This window comes from Elgaria multicarinata, chromosome 6 (genome assembly GCF_023053635.1).
Source record: "Elgaria multicarinata webbii isolate HBS135686 ecotype San Diego chromosome 6, rElgMul1.1.pri, whole genome shotgun sequence".
In the NCBI taxonomy this organism is placed as follows: domain Eukaryota; kingdom Metazoa; phylum Chordata; class Lepidosauria; order Squamata; family Anguidae; genus Elgaria; species Elgaria multicarinata.
Window position 1 is genome coordinate 3631227 of NC_086176.1, and position 18299 is coordinate 3649525.

The following is an 18299-nucleotide window of genomic DNA, read 5'->3' on the forward strand; positions in this document are numbered from 1 at the left end:
AACATTAAAGTGAGAAGAGATATAGCAAAAACGAATGATTTTGAGGAAATTTGGAAACAGTTCCTAATATTTGTGTTTTCTAAGGAAAGTGGGAAACACCAGCAGAAGAGGTGTTAAGATTTTGGAAACAGGAATGATCCCGAAGGGAAGGGGGAGCACTTGTTGGATTATGTTGAATTATGTTGGATTATGCTATGGATAAAGTATTATATGTTAACAATTATATATTCAAGTAATCTGTTATGTATTGGAATTCTTTTTAATTTTTATTTTCTTCTTTTTGTATGGTATGTTATATTGTTATGTTGGTTTATATTTTATGTAGTAGTTCAATAAAATTTATATATATATATATATATATATATATATATATATATATATATTCAATTCCGGTAAACCCAGACCTCCTCTCTCTTTTACATCCTGCAGGTATTTTATATTTAATTCTAGGGTTTTTTGCTTGCCATATAAACCTAGATATATCTTTCTGCCACTGCTTGAATGGTAAATCCGATGGTATGGTTTTCATTATGACATGATGTAACTTTTGTAGTTTGCAGCCAATATCATCCAAACTCAGCTGTACTGTTCTCATTAGGCCTCTCTACCATCTGCCTGGAAAAGAAGCCTGAATGAATGCTTAGAGGTGGTAATGGGCTGGATGAGGAAAAACAAACTGAAGCTGAATCCAGACAAGACAGAGGTGCTTGCTGTCAAAGGCCACAACCTAGGTATGGAGGTGTGTCAACTAGTTTTGGATGGGGTTACACTCCCCCTGAAAGACTGTTTGCAGTTTGGGGGTGCTCCTGAATATGTCACTCCAAATGACAGCCCAGATAGATGCAATGGCCAGGAGTGCCTACTATCCGCTTCTGCTGATATGTCAGCTACGCCCCTTCCTAGAGATGGAAGACCTAAAGATGGTAGTGCACGTGCTGGTAACTTCGAGGCTTGACTTCTGCAATGCACTCTACATAGGGCTACCTTTGTGCCTAGTCTGGAAACTTCAACTAGTTCATAGAATCATAGAATCATAGAATAGCAGAGTTGGAAGGGGCCTACAAGGCCATCGAGTCCAACCCCCTGCTCAATGCAGGAATCCACCCTAAAGCATCCCCGACAGATGGTTGTCCAGCTGCTTCTTGAATACCTCTAGTGTGGGAGAGCCCACAACCTCCCTAGGTAGCTGATTCCACCGTCGCACTGCTCTAACAGTCAGGAAGTTTTTCCTGATGTCCAGCCGGAATCTGGCCTCCTTTAACTTGAGCCCGTTATTCCGTGTCCTGCACTCTGGGAGGATCGAGAAGAAATCCTGGCCCTCCTCTGTGTGACAACCTTTTAAGTATTTGAAGAGTGCTATCATGTCTCCCCTCAATCTTCTCTTCTCCAGGCTAAACATGCCCAGTTCTTTCAGTCTCTCTTCATAGGGCTTTGTTTCTAGACCTCTGATCATCCTGGTTGCCCTCTTCTGAACACGCTCCAGCTTGTCTGCATCCTTCTTGAATTGTGGGGCCCAGAACTGGACGCAATACTCTAGATGAGGCCTAACCAGGGCCGAATAGAGAGGAACCAGTACCTCACGTGATTTGGAAGCTAAACTTCTATTAATGCAGCCCAAAATAGCATTTGCCTTTCTTGCAGCCATATTGCACTGTTGGCTAATATTCAGCTTGTGATCTACAACAATTCCAAGATCTTTTTCGTTTGTAGTATTGCTGAGCCAAGTGTCCCCCATCTTGTAACTGTGCATTTGTTTTCTATTCCCTAAATGTAGAACTTGGCATTTATCCCTATTAAATTTCATTATGTTGTTTTTAGCCCAGCACTCCAGCCTATCAAGATCACTTTGAAGTTTGTTTCTGTCTTCCAGGGTATTAGCTATCCCACCCAATTTTGTGTCATCTGCAAATTTGATCAGCGTTCCCTGCACCTCCTCGTCCAAATCATTAATAACAATGTTGAAGAGCACTGGGCCCAGGACTGAGCCCTGCGGCACCCCACTCGTTGCCTCTCCCCAGTTTGAGAAGGTTCCAATGGCCTTCATCCATTGTTGCCTCAAAATTTACGTCTCCCGCCCCCGTAAGATTCAGTTTAAAGCCCTCCTGATCAAGTTCTTCATGCTGTGGCCAAACTCATTCTTTCCAGCCCTTGTGAGGTGCAACCCATCCCTTGCCAGCAGTCCATGTTCCAAGTAGCGTAGCCCGTGGTCCCAGAATCCAAAACTCTCACGACGGCACCACCTTCGAAGCCAGTCGTTCATCCGGAGTATTTTTCTTTCCCTTTCTAATCCTCTTCCAAGAACCGGGAGGATGGATGACAAAACTACCTGGGCCCCAAAGTTCTTCAGTTTCCTTCCCAGAGCTTCAAAGTCTGAAATGATTTCTTCGTAGCTCTGCTTGGCGACATCATTTGTTCCCACATGGATGAGAAGAAAGGGGTATGTGTCCGTGGGCTTTATGAGCTTCGGTAACCCTTCAGTCACATCTCTAATCTGTGCTCCAGGGAGACAGCACACCTGGCGAGTTCATGAGTCTTCACGACATACTTGGGTTTCAATCCCACGCAGCAGGGAGTCTTCCACAACGACTACTCTTCTCTTCTTCTTGGTTGACCTACCTTCTGTCTCTTGGTCACTGTTGCATGGTGTCTCCTGTACTTCTTCCTCTGCAAACTGTCCTTCAGTCTCATTCTCCAGAAGCTGAAAGCAGTTGCTTAACTCCAATGTCTCCACCGGTGCAGAACGCCCTTTAATTCCTCCTCTCCTAACTGTCACTCTTTTCCAGGGAGTTTCCTCTTCATTGGCTTTCCTCCCCTCAGCATACTCTACTTCTGCTTCAGCTGGCTGTTGTTCTTCAATCTCATGTGCTTCTTGTTGCTGTTGCAGTTCCACCGTTCGGTCTAAGAACTCCTCGACTTCTCTTATTCCTTTGAGGGTGGACACTCGCTGCTCAAGTCCTCTCACTTTTTCTTCCAAAAGTGCCACCAGCTTGCACTTGTTGCAGGTATACGCCATGTTGAGCTCAGGCAGAAACACGAACATTGCACACCCTTTGCAGGTCACCACCTCTAGGGACTCCTTTCCATCCATATTGTCCATTTCTGCTTTGGTTTTTTTCCTTTTTGATTATAGTAGAATTGCCTTTGCTTTGTTGTGTCCTCTCTGAAGGTACACAACTATATGAGTATGTCTTAAGGGAAAGTAATCTTTTGGGGGGGGTGTTTTGCTTTTGTTTGGTGGCGGTTTTGTGGGGTTTTTTTCTCTTTATGTTTTTCTTTTTTTTCCCCACCTCTTTTTTATTTATTTTTTATTTTTTTTATTTTATTTGTTTTTTTAGAGGCCTCCCCTTTGGCCTCCCCTGCCGAACTCCCCCTGTCAAACTCCTGTTTGCTCTTCCTGTTTGCTCGCTCCCTGGGAATCTTGCTTACTTTTATAGCTCCTACTTGAGCTGGGCCAGCTGCTCTTCCCTGCTTCTGCTTAGCTCCAAGTCAGGAACCAGAATGAGGTCACTGAAATGCCAACAACAATCAACAGCAATTAGGCACTGATTGCTGAGTCCAACTGACAATCAGGCCACTCCCCCTTCAGCTCCTGCAGCAACTATAAACACCGACCCTCTCAGCACTCAGGAGCACATGACAAGCACACAGCCTCTTTGAATTGGCAGCCTCCTGGGTTTCCTTGAGGCTTCTCTTCTTCCCCTTTCCTTGGTCTCCTCTTCCCCTACACTCCCCCTGTCAAACTCCTGTTTGCTCTTCCTGTTCGCTCCCTCCCTGGGAATCTGGCTTACTTTTATAGCTCCTACTTGAGCTGGGCCAGCTGCTCTTCCCTGCTTCTGCTTAGCTCCAAGTCAGGAACCAGAACATGGCAGCCAAGCTGGTCACCAGTACACCTAGGGGTGACCATATTACACCAGTTTTAAAATCTCTTCACTGGCTGCCAATCAGTTTCCGAGCGAAGTATAAAGTGTTGGTTATTACCTTTAAAGCCCTACATGGTTTGGGTCCGGGCTACCTGCGGGATCGCCTTCTCCTATACAATCCACCCCACACACTCAAGTTCTCAGAGAAAAATCTACTTCAGCTAGCAAAAACTAGATTAACAACTGTTACCCAGAGGGCCTTCTCTTCTGCTGCTCCCAGACTGTGGAATGGCCTGCTGGAGGAGACTTGTCAACTTAGCAGTCTAATAGCATTCAAGAAAGCTATGAAGACTGATCTCTTCTGGCAGGCCTATCCAGTGGAATTTTAAGATGTTTTTAGAATGTTTTTTTAGGATGTTTTAACAAAGTATATTATGTTTTAATTCAGTTTTATGTATTTTACCATTTACTGTTGTTCCCCGCCTCGATCAAAATGGAGAGGCGGGTAAGAAATATTATTATTATTATTATTAATGATGACTGTAATAATCACCCCAAATGGCTTGTTTTGAGAGAAATGCTGTCCATGTTCATCATCCAAATAGTCCCCTAGCATCATTTACATTGAAAGGATTGCTCATGGACTAGTTTCCCATGTATTTCCATGGGTCTACTCTGAGTAGGACTCGGCATGGTTTTCATTATTACATGACATAACTTTTGTAGTTTGCTTCCAATATCATCCAAACTCAGCTGTACTGTTCCCATTTGGAATCTCTACCTTCCGCCTGGAAAAGAAGCATTTTTATCATGACTGTAAAAAGCAAACTAAATGGCTTGTTTTGAGAGAAAGACAATCCATGTTCACCATCCAAACTCCATGAGTGCCCAGTAACGAGTGTGCAATAAAACACTTGTTGGATGGAGCTTTAAATCTGCTCTGGAAAAAGCTACAGCATTTTTCTTGTGAAATACTTGTGGAAACCAGCATGGGCAGGCCCAGGCACTAAAATTCAGGTTACGCCTGTATTATTATTTATCAGCATCTAGCTTTAAGAACATGAGAGCTATGCAGGATCAGACCAAAAGTCCATCTGCCCACGAGAAAGCCACAAACAGGGCATGAGTGCAAAAACACCCTTCTGCCCATGTTCCCCAGCAACTGGTGTACATAGGCATACTGCCTCTGATACTGGAGGTAGTATACATGGGTGTGCGCAAGGGGTGTGCCCAGGCACATCCTAATGTCTCAAGCAAAAAAATATTTTTACAAAGGATAGAAGAAAAAAGGACTCTTTGCTGAGGAAAAGAACGTAACTTAGAAATGTATGTATGCAAATAATACAAATTGTTCAAATGCTGCTAATCTGAAGAGTAAAGATACTCATCCTTAAACCTAGCGTAAGAAGTTTGTTCCGGCAGGTAGGTTTAAAGGGTGAATCCACTGTATCACTCTGTTTCAATAGAAAACTAACAACACATACCTAGGCAGGGCTGGTCCAGACTATTTTGTGCCCTAGGCAAAGCAAGCTACTTGCATGCCCCCCCAAATTGCCAACTTTGATTTTTAAGAACAGATGTTTTGTAGAAAAAATAAAAAGCACAAAACTCGTAAGTCTCCACTGCTTACAATACAACAATTCAGTGCTTCCAAAGGCAAAGCTCCAAAACGGGCAGAATCACTTGTTTCTGGACAGGGGCAAGTTAGTGTGCTAATCTGGTGCTCACTTATGCAAGCTTTGCCGCCCTTCCCCCTTCCAGAAACTAGCATTTCCATTCACTTCAGCTGGCTTCCAGAAACGATAAATTGCAAGCAGTTCCACAAGTGGTAGGGGTCACTTGCAGTCCAGAAGTATTATTATTATTATTATTATTATTATTATTATTATTATTATTATTATTATTATTATTATTATTAGGGGCTGATTGCACAGGCAAGGGTAGTTCTGGATTCTGCCCCAAGAACCAACAATGATGATGATGATCATCATAATAATAATGCATTCAATCCAGTAAAAATAGAAAAATCAGATAATTAAAAGTAGATTAACACCACAAATACAGTAACCCTATAAAGGCAGGGAGGCTGGGAAGGGAGGAGGAAGATTCAACGGACACCCAGGAGGGAAGGAAAGAGAGGAGGCAGAGGAGGAGGAAGGGGGTGCCTCAGCTTCGGAGGAGCCCTTTCCCCTTGGAGAAAGCGGGGCTTGCTGGAAGCAACACCAACATGGCAGGAGCCACCCTCAGCCACATCTTGTGCTTTCCATGGCAGCTAGCAACGCCCCACCACCACACTGGGCTCCTGCTGCCTTCTCAGCAGCTGCCTCTCAGGCCTGGCGCCATCACCACTCACTGATGCAGCAGCATGGGGAGCCGCCCGCCCACAGCTCGTGGAGGTGGTGTGAGCGTTGATTGCTCAGAACCTACAGGCAGCGCTACTCAGAAGCTTGGAGAAGAGCAGGTTTCTGTTAAGCCAATGGAGAAGCACTCCCGCCCCTTTCTCCGTTCCCATCTTTTTATGGCTTTGCTTTCTCACAGCGCATTCTCACTCAAGGCTGGGCTGACTACAGGACCCAGAATGCAATGTGACAGCCTGTGGTGCGCCCATAGGTGCACGGAGTTCAAAGGACAGCCAGCCGATTGATCGCTCTTATGTAACGCACTGCCTGCACCCCTCTGAGGTCTGCGCCCTAGGTGGCTGCCTCGTTGGCCTAATGGTAGCACCGGCCTTGCACCTAGGACTAGTATCCATTGATAGCCTCATCCTCCAGGAATTTTAAAGCCATCCAATTGGTGGCCATTACTATGTCTTATGGAAGTGAATGCCATAGTTTAACCATGCACTGTGTGAAGAAGTCCTTCCTTTTATCTGTCCTGAATCTCCCACCAATCCACTTCATGGGATGACCGCAGGTTCTAGTATTATGAAATACAGAGAGAAATGTCTCCATGTCCACATATCCCTCTATCATGTCTTAGTTGCCTTTTTTCTTTTTCAAATTATTTTTCCATTAAACAGATAAATAAAACTTTTAACAATAGACTACAAGAGCTTATTATACTGCATAAACATCCACATTCAATTTTGTAGTGCCAAAGTTATTAGAAAGAGTTGCAGAAAGTGTATATTGAAAGTTTAAGACTTTACATCTCTCCAAAATGATCTCTATATGACTGGAGGTCTGAACTTATTGTCTTTTTTGTTAACAAAAATATGAAATGGAAACTATATTTTTATGAAGCTATCTTGCTTGGTCAGCTCCCTAACCAACCAAAGTGGTGAGTGAGCTTCTTGGCTAGTGCCACTTGCCATATCATACTATTGCCACCCTTGGACAGTATAGCCTGACTTGGTTTTCCATCCTTTTGCTAGTTCCATATATGCTGCTAATAATAATAGACTAACTCGTTATGGTTACAGCAGTTATTACATCATGTCGTTGATTCCATGCACTCCCACTGAAATGCGGGACAATAAAGAGGTCTGCTGTGTAATCCCCAAAGCTTTATTCAGCAAATAAACTTCTCTTCACACCTGAATGACGTGAGAATGCTAGGAGCTTTCCTCTAAGCTTAATTAGGCTAACTAAATTAGGCAGTTGCCCTTTCAACTAAAGGCAGAGTTTCCCATGCGTTCCATGAGCCATTTTAGCTCAGGGAGGATCTTTCTCAAGAAGTCTTTGGCGAGTGTCTAGCTTGGTAAACCACCTCTCACCTACTCACAACTCTGCCTGCTTGACCCTGCGGTGGACTCTGGGATCTGTCAACTCTGACGTCCCCTGCCCTCTGACAGTGGCTGAGTTCTGAGTTGTTGGCATTCTCTCCAATAAGCTCCTGGAAAATTCCCCCTTGACTCCTGAAGAGTCTTGGAAGATCTCCAAGTCTTGGCTACTACTTCTTCTTCCACTTCCCCCACACTAGGGAGAACAAGCCTGATCCTGACACATCATCACAAATGGATAGAAGTGCTAATGAAGGATTTGGTGCAATTGGTTGTTGTGTCATGTCTGAGATTTCTTTGGGACCTTCTTGGGACCGCAATACCTGATGGAACACCTCTCCTGACATGAACCTACCCGTACACTGTGCTCAACATCTAAGGTCCTCCTCCGAGTGCCTACTCTGAGGGAAGCTCGAAGGATGTCAACAAGGGAGAGGGCCTTTTCAGTGGTTACCCCCCGACTGTGGAATGATCTCCCCGATGAGGCTCACCTGGCACCAACATTGTTATCTTTTCGGTGCCAGGTCAAGACTTTTCTCTTCTCCCAGGCATTTTAACAGCATTTAACAATGTTAAGTTTGTTTTTAATGGACCCCAGAATTGTTGTTTTTAAATGGATACTGTTGTTTTTATACTGTTTTTTATGGTTTTGATGGTTTTTAATTTTTGTATACTTTTAATGTTTACCATTTTTAATTGTTGTAAACCGCCCAGAGAGCTTCGGCTGTGGGGCAGTATATAAATGTAATAAAATAAATAAATAAATAAACATCTCTGACCAAAAAGCTTGCACAAGAACACATTCCCATTTCTGGAAACAATGTTCCCCTGGAAGGGCATTCCCTATAGCATAAAGGTGTTCGCTCTTCGTTTATGTGGTGTAATTACTCGCCCTTTTTAAAAATTGAACCATCCCAGATGTAAACCCTTGAGCATTTTAGTTGTCCTTTTCGACTCTTTTTCCAACTCTACAATAGCCTCTCTTTCTTTTAAGTTGCAGTGACCAAAAGTGTACACAGTACTCTTTAAGTATGGATCTCAGAATCTATTAGTATAAAGGCAGTATGAACTTGGTAGTTTTATTTTCAATTCCTTTCTTAATTATGCCTAACATAGAATTTGCCTTTTTCACAGCTGCCACACACTGAGTTGACATTTTTACTGAGCTGTCCACCACAAGCCAAGTTCCTGCCCTTAATAGGGAGTGATGAATTGTGGGGGCAAGCAGGCCGGCAGTGAAGCGAGAAGGGCTGGTGGAGAGTGGTGGCACAGCCCCGGCAGCAGCGTCTCCTTCCCAAGAGGGGACTGCTGAGCCAATCAGCGCAAGGATGGGGGTGGGAGCAAAGAAGCAGACCCGGCAAAGTGAGATTGCTCCTTTGTTCTGCCCCCAGTTCAACTTGAGGCTCCCAAAGGCAAACCTCTCATACAGTTTTTAAACTGCTCAAAAGGTGAAGGACCACCTGGTTCACCTGAAGGAGATCTTTGAGTAAGAGACCCAAGTTCCACCCCCTAAAAGCAACATGGGGATGTTAGCTGTCCAGTTGCTGAGCGTACTATGGGTTGATATCAGCTCCTTTGGCCTCTCCACTCATATTAATTCAGGATTAGGTCAGTCACAACTACAGTTGAAGAGGGCATGCTGGTGGAATAAATACATAAATACATGGATATAAAAATAAATAAATAAAAATTGGCTGTTGGATATCATCCTCCAGATATCCGACAGCCTTCAGCAGCCTAAAAAGAGCCTCTCATCACTAACTTCATCTATTTATAGCTGCAAGGCAAGAAATACTTCTTCAGCATGGATTTTCAGGCACAGCATCATAAAATGGGTAGAACAGCAGGCCTTAAAGAAGGGATGGGACTCGGAGTCAAGGTGACCAGATGGAAGATGAATAAGGCCATGTGGTGCCTTGCGCAAGCCTTGGGGTTGAAAGACAATTGGCGGTGTCATGAATTGGCTGCAACCTTATTTAAGAAACCAGCCAAGAGCCGAGGTGTTATCTTAAGTGTTTTGTTGCTTTGACTCATTAGCCGGCCATAAATCTCTGGCCAAGCATGCAGGAGAGAATTGCTGCTGTTGCAGAGGTAAATTGAAAGAAACACAGTCCTTTAAGTGGAATACAGAAGTTGTCCAAAGACAGGGCCAACAGGTACAGAAGCAAAGTCCTACTGGTCCAGGTCGGAAAGCCAAGCAGGGGAGCCGATACCCCGGAGCAGAGAGCAAAGCGTGAGTCAAAAGTCCAGTCCATGTTGAAAGCTGAGTCAAGTGTCCAGTGTCCAGTGTCCAAGTGAAGTAAATCAAGCTGGTCTGGGTCAAGAATCCAGGGTCCTGGTCAGGAGGCAAGGCGAGGAAACACACTGGCTATCAGGAGAGCAAAAGGTGTTCACCAGGCCGAGCCAGCATTCGGCTTCTTCCTTTTAAAGCCCTGCCAGTATGACCCCACCCCATCCCTCATTACTCCACCCTTTGACCCAGCCCCTTATTTAAGCTCAGTGTCTTTTCCCTGCCGGTTCTGCAGGCGCATAATTTGTCTGACTGAGTCTGTTCTGCCCTTTTCCTACACCTCCTTTCACAGGGGCTGGGTGGTCTAACTGCCTCCGTCTCTGCCTCTGCCTCAAGAAAGACAGGCAGAGTCAGGAACTGATTAGCCTGTGGTTCCTCTGCAGGACCTGCATCCTCCTCCGTTACACGACTTTCCTTTATCTGTGAGCCTGTCTCCGGCCTGGCTGTGGGGAGGGAAACACCCTCTACCTTTGGTAAGTTTGCTGCCTCCTCATCTGAGGAGGCTTCCTTCGGTGAGGAATGGGTTGGTAATAGACAACACTCCTCTGCCTCTTGTGGTGTGATAGGCATTGGGTTGGATCCATTGGTGAGGGGGAGTGGGATTGGGCTCCCTGCTCCCCCACGGTGAGGGTTCCTGTAAGAGATCTCAGGAATGTGGCACCAAGACCAGACCAACATGGGGGCTGCAAGCTGGCCACGTCTGTGGTGGTGGCAAGGGGTTCACATTAGCGGTCTGCGCCTTGGTGTGCCCCAGCCCTTCCAACCATCACTAGTGCTCCTGGCATGCGGACCAGAGGAATTGGTCAGCAGGCTGGCTGATTACAGGATCCATGCCCTATGCCACTGCCAAGCCTATTCAAGTGAGTCAGTAAAAGTTGTGGCCAGTTTATTATCCCAGCTATGCTTCTGTGTCTATTTGTTCTTGTCCCTTCATCAGATGGACCCAATTAAGCGCTGCCCACACAACTCCAAGACCTCTATCTTGGTCAATCACTGCTAGCTCAGATCCCATCAGGTTATACTTGAAGTTGGGATTTTTTTGCCCCAAGTGCATCACTTTACACTTATAATAAACCACATTTGCTAATTTTGATGCCCACTGCCATCAATTTTTGATGTCCTTTCAAAGCTCCTTGCAATCCCTTCATTTTAACAACCCTAAATAATTTGATTTCATCCACAAACCTGGCCCACTTCATTGCTCACTCCTAATTGCAGATCATTTCTAGAAGTTGAAAAACAATGGTCTTGATCCACGTCCCTGTGGGACCCCACTGTTTACATCCCTCCATTGAGAGCATTTACCAGTTATTCCTGCATTCTGCTTTCTGTTCCCTAACCATTTAGTGATTCGTAATTGGTCCTCTCCTCTTATTCTATCACAGCTAAGTTTCCTCAAGTGTTTGGTGAGGGACTTTGTCAAAAGCCTTTTGGAAGTAACAGTAAACAACATATATCTTTGTATATCTTACACTAGCAGACTCATAATGGTCCTATGTAATTTTATATAAAATTAGTTCAATTGGTTTTTCATATGAATCTCTTCTAATGCTTTTGAACTTCTGACTATGAAATCATATGATACTGAAAGACATACTATTCTCTCCAGGTTACAGAAATTGTTTTTCCATAGTCCATGAGATTATTTATTTGTAACATTTATATACTGCTGAATATAATAGAATCTTTCAGCACTTCATAACATTAAAATACAAAATTAAAACACAGTATTAAATCCTAACATAAAAACACAGCACTAAAGCATTCCCAACAACAATAAAAGAGCAGTAAAATGGAGTGGCATAATTAATTTATTTAACACCCAGGGAAAGTCTGAGTGAACAAGTGTGTCTTTAGGAGGTGTTTAATCTTACGGGGGCGGGAGACGTAAACTTCAAGGCAACAATGGATGAAGCCCCATGCACCACAGTACAGAGAACAGCTCCAATAGTGCCCAAAAATAGTGTCCACAACAATGTTGAAACAAAGCCAGCCTATAAAACACATGTCTATATACTAATGCCCAGAGCATGGGAAACAAACAGAATTAATTTGAACTCTTATTACATGAAGGCAAATTATTATTATTATTATTATTATTATTATTATTTATTTATTTATATAGCACCATCAATGTACATGGTGCTGTACAGAGTAAAACAGTAAATAGCAAGACTCTACCGCATAGGCTTACAATGACCTGATAGGTATAACTGAAACTTGGTGGAATGACTCCCATGACTGGAATATAGCAATTGAAGGCTATAACTTGTTCAAAAAGAACAGAAGTAATAGAAAGGGAGGCGGAGTTGCACTATATGTTAAAAATACCTATCCCTGCACAGAAATACAGGCGGATCAGACTGGGAGCCCCACCAAGAACATCTGGATTAAAATAAATGGGACAAGGAATAAAATGAACATGATAATCGGAGTCTACTACGGACCACCTAATCAAGGAGAAGACAAGGATGAAACTTTTGAGGAACAAATTGCCAATGTTTCAAGGAAGTGTGATGTAGTAGTGATGGGGGACTTCAATTACCCTGATATATGTTGGGAGACCAATACTGCCAAAAGCGGCCCTTCCAAGAAATTCCTGACATGTGCGGGTGATAACTTTCTCCTACAGAAAGTGGAGGAAGGAACTAGAGGATCGGCAATCCTTGACTTGATATTGACCAATAGGGATGACTTAGTGAATAAAGTGGCAGTTACGGGAACTCTGGGGGAAAGTGATCACGTCATACTTGGATTCTTGATTATAAAGGAGACAAAAGCTGAGTGCAGCCATACACATATCTGGATTTTAGGATAGCTGATTTTAATAAACTCAGAACTATAATAAGTAAGGTCCCATGGCAAGTGAGCCTAATGAGAAAAGGAGTGCAGGATGATGGTAGTATTTAAAAAAGGAAATTTTAAAGGCACCTTTACAAACAATTCCAACAAGGAGAAAAGATAGAAGACAACAGAGGAAACCAATGTGGCTCCACAAAAAGCTTCGAGATGACCTGAAAACAAAAAAGGGAAGTGGAAGGAAGGCCAGGCTACAAATGAAGAGTACAGACAGGTGGCACAGAAGTGCCAAAAGGGCATCAGGAAGGCTAAAGCTGAGAATGAGCTGAGATTAGTGAGGGATGCTAAAAGCAATAAAAAGGCTTTCTTCAGATACATGAGTAGTAAAAGACAGAGGAAAGAAATGGTGGTTCAACTGTTTAATGAGGATGGCAAATTGATAACAGATGACAAAGAAAAGGCTGAAGTGCTCAATTCCTTATTTGCGTCAGTCCTCTCCCAAAAGAGGGTCTATGACCCCCCTGGAAAAAGAGAAGCACAAGTTGAGAGGGCAGGACTGCGGTCTGAGATTGATAAACAAATGGTCAGAGAACACCTAATTTCCTTGAATGAGTTCAAATCTCCAGGGCCCGATGAACTGCATCCTAGAGTAATGAAGGAGCTAGCGGAAGAACTCTCAGAACCTTTGTCTATTATCTTTGCAAGATCATGGAAGACGGGTGAGGTGCCGGACGACTGGAGGAGGGCTAACGTTGTCCCTATCTTCAAAAAGGGCAAAAACGAGTAACCTGGGAACTAAAGACCAGTCAGTCTGACATCCATCCCTGGGAAAATTCTGGAGCAGATTATAAAGAAGTCAATCTGTAAACACCTTGAAATCAATTCAGTGATTACTAGAAGCCAACATGGATTTGTCAGGAACAAATCCTGTCAGACTAATTTGATCTCATTTTTTGATTGGGTAGCCTCCCTTGTGGACTCTGGGAATGCTGTGGACGTCATATATCTTGACTTCAGCAAAGCTTTTGACAAAGTGCCCCATGATATTCTGATTAACAAACTAGCTGAAAGTGGGCTAGATGGAACAAATATTAAGTGGATCCACAGTTGGTTACAGAATTGGACTCAAAGAGTACTTATCAATGGAACCTTCTCAAACTGGGGAGAGGCAACGAGTGGGGTACCACAGGGCTCAGTCCTGGGCCCAGTGCTCTTCAACATTTTTATAAATGATTTGGACGAAGAGGTGCAGGGAACGCTTATCAAATTTGCAAATGACACAAAATTGGGTGGGACAGCTAATACCCAGTGAGCTCCGGCAATTGGGCGGTATAGAAATGTAATAAATAAATAAATAAGATTGAAACAAACTTCAAAGTGATCTTGATAGGCTGGAGTGCTGGGCTGAAAACAACAGAATTAAATTTAATTGGAATAAATCCCAAGTTCTACATTTAGGAAATAGAAACCAAAGGCATAGTTACAAGATGGGGGATACTTGGCTCGGCAATACTACAAACGAGAAGGATCTTGGAATTGTTGTAGATTGCAAGCTGAATATGAGCCAACAGTGCGATATGGCTGCAAGAAAGGCAAATGCTATTTTGGGCTGCATTAATAAAAGTATAGCTTCCAAATCACGTGAGGTACTGGTTCCTCTCTATTCGGCCCTGGTTAGGCCTCATCTAGAGTATTGCATCCAGTTCTGGGCTCCACAATTCAAGAAGGATGCAGACAAGCTGTAGCATGTTCAGAGGAGGGCAACCAGGATGATCAGGGGTCTGGAAACAAAGCCCTATGAAGAGAGACTGAAAGAACTGGGCATGTTTAGCCTGGAGAAGAGAAGATTGAGGGGAGACATGATAGCACTCTTCAAATACTTCAAAGGTTGTCACACAGAGGAGGGCCAGGATTTCTTCTCGATCCTCCCAGAGTGCAGGACACGGAATAACGGGCTCAAGTTAAAGGAGGCCAGATTCCGCCTGGACATCAGGAAAAACATCCTGACTGTTAGAGCAGTGCGACGGTGGAATCAGCTACCTAGGGAGGTTGTGGGCTCTCCCACACTAGAGGCCTTCAAGAGGCAGCTGGACAAGCATCTGTCAGGGATGCTTTAGGGTGGATTCCTGCATTGAGAAGGGTTGGACTCGATGGCCTTGTAGGCCCCTTCCAACTCTGCTATTCTATGACTCTATGAAATGATAGAGGGTTTTCCAAAAGGTAGGTACCGGTTATGGTACCTCACCTTTTTATATCATTTTTTTTAAAGAATAAACAAGCTTTCAGAACTTTCATACCTGGAAGACTTAAAGTTTTACCAACAGTACTACTTCAGGGCAGATTTGTGAAAATTCCATTTCAAAGCAGATTGTGTCCATGTAAGGCAGAAGTCTCTAAAACTCTGACATATGTTCTCTTATGTTTCAAATTGCTCTGTTGACCCAAAATACCAAGATAATGTTTCTAGGTTATCCAAGAAGGAAGATAAGAACATAAGAAATGCCATGCTGGATCAGACCAATGGTCCATGTAGTCCAGCACTCTGTTCACACAGTGGCCAACCAGTCATCGGCAAGGGATGAACAAGCAGGACATGAGTGCAACATCACTCTCCCACCCGGGTACCATCATTTCATTCAGCATGGGCATCTGGAGAACAGCCTCTGAGGATGATCTTGGGATCTGAGCAGGTGTATATGAATGAATGAATGAATAGTTTATTTGTTTGTAGCACAAAGACCATTACAAAATACGGAATTGCTCACATATAGCAACACACATTATTTAAAATATTCAAAATATTTGAGGTACAATCCTTTCTCGACCAAGGAGTCAGTCAGTGGGTCACTCTAGGGGTGCTCCATTTGTCTGCAGCACCCACCCTTTGCTATCACGCTGGTGACATACATGCCAAAGTCACAAGAATAATTTCAGTGATTACATTATAACCTAAAATGCTAGCAGTCAATATCTGGCACTATCAGATAGGTGGGATCTCTGATGATAGTTTATACAAAACTATTTAATCAAATGGTCCCCCTTACAATCTACACAGACTTTGTTTAGAAAGTTATTTCTGATTTTTTGGGCTGCAGCCACAAACTTTGCTACCTTAATTGTGATTGCTTTGCTATGGTCCGCCAGCAGATCGCAGATAATGTCTCTAGTGTGCCAACCCGCTCTTGCTAACAATAGTTCCTTTAGAAAACACTCCCTGATTTCTTTGTACAGAGGGCAACGCAGAAGATAATGCGCTAGGTCTTCAATCTCCCCCGAGCCACAAAAACAGATCCGCTGGGCATGGGGGACTTTTTTATACTTCCCCTCCAAGAAAGCAGAGGGCATTGTCTGAAAACGAAGGGCAGTAAAGGCCTTTCTTAGGGCAGGAAACGATAGGTCAAGCAAATATTGTGAAAAGTACTGTTCTTTCTTAATAAGACTAAACCATGGAGAGAAGGCCTGTAATTGACTAGCTATTGCGTTTCCTTGGGCATCAGCCTCATAGATTCTATCTCCAATACTCCTTTTGTTATTAGCTAGCAGCTCCTGCACCTCCTTGGCATAGAGCTGGGACATAGTTAACCAGTTATGTGCCCATCCACCCTTTTTCAACTGTTCATTGAAACATTGTTTAGCTAAGTTATTTTCATCTAGAGTCATTAACTTTTTCCCATAAAGTATAATACTCTTGTGGATTCTTGACTTGAAGGAGGGCAAATCCACCTCCATTCTTAATAAGGCAGCGGGGAACCCCTACTGGAAGGGCTAACAATTCCTTCAACACCATGTTCTGTACGGTCTCTACTGATGAAATAGAGTCTTGACCCCATAATTCCGCCCCATACAATAGTTGCGGGAGAACTTTGGCTACAAAAAGCTTCAGGGTAGGGGCAACCAAGGAGCCACCTTTGTGTCTTCCATATGATAATATTGCTTTAGCTGATCTTATAGCTGAGTATTTAGCTGCCTCCACTTGGGTTTTCCAACCCCCATTATAGGAGAAGTATATTCCCAGATATTTAAAACTCATGCATTGTTCTATCTGCTGGCCATCCAAAAGCCATCTGTGCACATGGACTTCTCCTAGAGAAGACTACCACCTTGGTTTTAGAATAATTGATTACTAATTTTTCCTTTTTACAGATTGTGCCTAATCTATTCAACAGTCTCCTCAGGCCGACCTGAGGAATAGATAAAAGGGCTATATCATCTGCGTAAAGGAGCGCCTGGACCTTCTTGGGGCCAATAGAGGGAGGAAAACAGTCCAGAGCTGTTAGCTCGGACACCAGATACTTCACATAATAGTTGAACAAAAAAGGGGCAAGTAGACAGCCCTGCCTGACTCCTCTTCTGATGATAATTTTGTCAGAGAGGGTCCCAGATGGGCCGATCCTCACTTTTGAGTCCGTTTGTGAGTGCAGTTTTTGCAGCAAAAACAGGAGTCGTCTGTCTATGCTTGACCGTGAAAGTTTGTCCCAGAGGCGATCTCTGTCAACGAGGTCAAAGGCGGAAGTGAAGTCCACAAAGGCCACGTACAGACTTCCTCTGGGTTGGCTCCGATATTTGTGGGTCAAGTGATTGAGCACAAAGCATTGGTCAATAGTGCTCCTCCCTTGGTGGAAACCGGCCTGTTCCTCCGCCAGGATGTCATTTTCATTCGCCCACGCTTGAAGTTTATCCAATAAGAATCTGCCATATACTTTCGAAACAATCTATATAAATAAAAATGTAAATGTCCGTTCGAAACAGACATTATATCTCCGAAAGTTCTTCACCGATTGCTTTGAAATTTTGACACAACGTTGCATTTGAATATGCGAGCGTTGTTATGCAACTATGTTCTATATGGGGTCAAAGGTTTGTCTTAAAATCGAAGAAATAGGCCTCCTCAAAACCAGTCCTGCTGATCATTGTGACATCGCCAACCAGTAGGCCAATCCGCTGCCTCTGACTCCTCTCCTATTTGCATGTGTTTTCTCACAATTGGCTGAGTGAATATAGATGTCACACCTGTGACAGTTACACGTTCTGAAGAAAGGTAACTGCCAGGAGTTTCCACTAACCTCCTCACCGTAAAAACATCCTTTTTAAAAAACCAAACAATCTGCTTTACTTCATCCAAATAATGCCTCACAGAAGATCACACTTAGGTCATCGTACTCGCAGAGCGGAAGCACTGCGACGAGAAATTGCAAATCAGACTGAGGAAGAACGGGCATCAGCAAACGAGAAAAAAAGAAAAAGAATGCCTCAAATACGTGCCAAGGAACCAGCCAAGCAACGTTCAGCCAGACTTGAGGATGCACGGTTGCGAGCACGGCAATCGCGTTCTACAGCTTCAGATCTGCTTTGTTCTCAACAGAATGAACGTGACAGGCTGAGAGTGGCTGAAAGACGTCAACGAGAAACAGCACATCAGCGTCAAACACGACTCCGTGGTAAGCAATAACATGATTACAATCGCCTTGCATTCCGGTACAACCCAGCTGATGATTATAGTTTGAGGCGGCATGTTCTCATCGGCACTGTGACTGAAGTGTGTCCTTATTGCAAGGCTCTTAAATTTAATGGAGAAACAAAAGGAATGTGTTGCGCTGCTGGAAAAATTAAACTGCCTCAACTTGAAGAA

General features: G+C 43.6%; 1 protein-coding gene across 1 annotated transcript in view; it reads left to right on the forward strand.

Moving 5' to 3' along the window:
* The window catches only part of LOC134400519 (uncharacterized), a 72070-nt gene extending 55238 nt beyond the window's left edge, over positions 1 to 16832 (forward strand). The window contains exon 7 of the mRNA XM_063128883.1: positions 16814 to 16832. The gene's annotated coding sequence lies outside the window, so the exon portion shown is untranslated. The remainder of the gene's footprint in view (positions 1 to 16813) is intronic.
* The last annotated feature ends 1467 nt before the right edge of the window (positions 16833 to 18299 follow it).